At 45.7% G+C, this 3,192-nt stretch overlaps 1 pseudogene; it reads left to right on the forward strand.

The window, feature by feature from the left end:
• The first annotated feature begins 1,579 nt into the window (after window positions 1-1,579).
• LOC141506668 (fructose-bisphosphate aldolase C-like) lies at window positions 1,580-2,716 on the forward strand (annotated as a pseudogene).
• The last annotated feature ends 476 nt before the right edge of the window (window positions 2,717-3,192 follow it).

Genomic DNA, 3,192 nt, shown 5'->3' on the forward strand with positions numbered 1-3,192 from the left:
TAAAGCAGAAAATAAAAGAACTGTCCAGAAGTTCTAAACAGAGAAAATGAAATGCTATTTGAAAGAATAACCTGTTCCAGAAAAACAGTAACAAACCAAGGCCACATAAACTGTGATTAAATTTAACAATTCAATTTATTTTTTTTATTTTTAGTTTTTTGCAAGGCAATGGGGTTAAGTGACTTGCCCAAGGCCACACAGCTAGGTACTTAAGTGTCTGAGGTCAGATTTGAACTCAGGGCCTCCTGACTCTAGGGCCAGTGCTCTATCCACTGCACCACCTAGCCGCCCCAACAATTCAATTTAGAAGCAAATTCTGCAGACAGGTGAAAGTCTGTCAAATGCGAAGATACAAAAATTCAAAGAACAGAAGACTATCCTGCACACTTCAGAAGAGAATGGAATAATGGATTTTTGAAGAATAATATACTGAGAATGCAGCCTAAGTTGACCTACCCTGCAAATTTGAACTGACTTGTAAATGAAAATGGACTTTCAATAATAAAGAGACATTTGAAACATTCCTAGAAATAAAACTAGATTTACAGCAATTATTTGTTTCTTGAATATCCTGGAGAGCAGAAAGGCAGGAAGAGTGAATGAATGCCACAGGCAAGGAGAGCAATAGCTATCGAGTGACAGCTGAGAGACCAATAATGTACATAAGGAGACAGGAGTGACTACAGGTCAGGTGGAGCTTACAGTGAAAAAGCAAGCCTGAGGACATGAACCTGGCAATACCCTACCCACAAGGAAATCAAAACAATTTCTTTTCCTTTGTTTTTTTGTGGGACTGCATTACAAAATGGGATGGTTCATGAAAGAAAGGGAGGGAGGGGAGGAGAGTTGGAGGGTCATGTTTGATGAGCTGGACCAAATCAAGGACTAGCAATGACAGGATGGTGATCCCTGTTGTCTCAGGAAGAGAAAAACCTACAGGACAGTAAGTGAGAAGGATTGGAAAAGGAAGGGAGGGAGGGGGACCTCAACTTCGGTGGTGGGAGTGGATTTCACCGATGAATATTCCTGTGGGTGAAGAGAGAGATGTTCTGTGAAAGGTGATGGGTAGGAACAGCTAGGTGGCACAGTGGATAGAGGACCAGCCCTGGAGTCAGGAGGACCTGAGTTCAAATCCAGCCTCGGATACTAAATAATTGCCTAGCTGTGTAATCTTGGGCAAGTCACTTTAACTCTATTACCTTAAATACATTTTTTTTAAAACTCAATATTATAGTCAAATAAAAGTATTTATAAACCAAACTCTCATAACTTTAAATGATGGATTAAACAAGCTGATAAAATGAAAAAGAATGATCGCTTGAATACAAAAATTAAACCCTACAATCTATTGTTTATAAGAAATACATTTTTAAAAACAGATATACACAAAACTAAGGCAATGGAAAAAAATTGTATTTTGCATCGAGAATCCAAAAGAGTAGGAGTTGTAATCATGCTATCTAACAAAGCAAAAATTGAAATTAAAAAAATGTGGCCCAGACACCCGCACCCCGTGCACCACCAGCAGAGAAAGAAACCATTTTATTTCATCTAACCAAGTGGAGAGAAGACCACCACCATGCCTCAGTTATACCCAGCCCTGACAGCTGAGCAAAAGAAAGAACTGTCAGACATTGCTCTTCGTATTGTGGCTCCGGGCAAGGGCATCTTGGCAGCTGATGAGTCCGTAGGTAGCACGGCCAAGTGGCTGAGCCAGATTGGGGTGGAGAATACAGAGGAGAACCGCAGGCAGTATCGTCAGATTCTGTTAGTGCTGATGGACGGGTCAAGAAATGCATTGGGGGTGTCATCTTCCATGAAACCCTCTACCAGAAGGGTGATGATGGGGTGCCCTTCATCCACACCATCCAGAACAAGGGCGTTGTTGTGGGCATCAAGGTTGATAAAGGTGTGGTGGCTCTGGCTGGAACTGATGGAGAAACCACCACACAAGGGCTGTATGGGCTCTCTGAATGCTGTGCTCAGTACAAGAAGGATGGTGCCAACTTCGCCAAATGGTGCTGCGTGCTGAAGATCAGTGATCATACTCCCTCTCCCCTGGCAATCATGGAGAATGCCAATGTGCTTGCCCGCTATGCCAGCATCTGCCAGCAGAATGGCATTGTGCCTATTGTGGAGCCTGAGATCTTGCCAGATGGAGACCACGATCTCAAACGATGCCAGTATGTCACTGAGAAGGTCCTGGCTGCTGTCTACCAGGCCCTGAGTGACCACCATGTGTACCTTGAAGGGACACTGCTCAAGCCCAACATGGTGACCCCTGGTGATGCCTGCCCCTTCAAGTATACCCCGAGGAGATTGCCATGGCAACTGGCTCTGCCCTACGTCGAACTGTGCCTCCTGCTGTCCCTGGTGTGACATTCCTGTCTGGAGGTCAGAGTGAGGAGGAGGCCTCTCTCAACCTCAGTGCCATTAACTGCTGTCTTCTCCCCCGGGCCTTGGGCACTGACCTTCTCCTGTGGGCATGCCCTCCCAGCTTCTGCTCTCAGTGCCTGGTGTGGGCTGAGGGACAATGAGAGTGAGTGCTGCCACTGAGGAGTTCATCAAGCGGGCAGAGGTGAATGGCCTTGCTGCCCAGGGCAAGTATGAAGGAGGTGGAGAAAATGCTGGTGCAGCTGGGCAGTCACTCTACTCATGCCTACTAAGGCTGTGGACCCCAATCATTCCTATCCCCAGCTCATGCCACCCATACTAAGCTTTATCTATAGCCACTGCCTTGAACCAAATAGCTATGCAGAACAGAGGGAATAACACCCTTTCCACCCTCTAGTCAAGCCCCCCAGGCCCCAGCATCACTCCCTTTTGTACTGTTACACCTTGGGGAGGGAGGAAACGGAGAGCCCCTGTGGGCCAAGACAAGGAGGATTTGAGTGAGGGACTACTGCTAGACCTGAGCAGGATATCTGGGTTCCTACTCCCCACACTGTCTTGGTGTGGTATCTCCCTACTTGCTACACCTGTGATTCTTTAGCTTCTCCCTGGACTCTCATCCCTTCCCAGGGTTATGGGGTTGGGCCCCAATTCGTGCCACACCTTCCATGTGGCTGTGTTGTGTAGTGCCTTGAATAAATGTTAGTGATGTAAAAAAAAAAAATTAAAAAAATGTACAAGGGATTAAACAAGGAAACTACAATATGCTAAAGGGGAAAATAGACAACCATCAACATTAAA

The sequence above is a fragment of the Macrotis lagotis genome, chromosome 1 (assembly GCF_037893015.1).
Source record: "Macrotis lagotis isolate mMagLag1 chromosome 1, bilby.v1.9.chrom.fasta, whole genome shotgun sequence".
NCBI classification, from domain to species: Eukaryota; Metazoa; Chordata; class Mammalia; order Peramelemorphia; family Peramelidae; genus Macrotis; species Macrotis lagotis.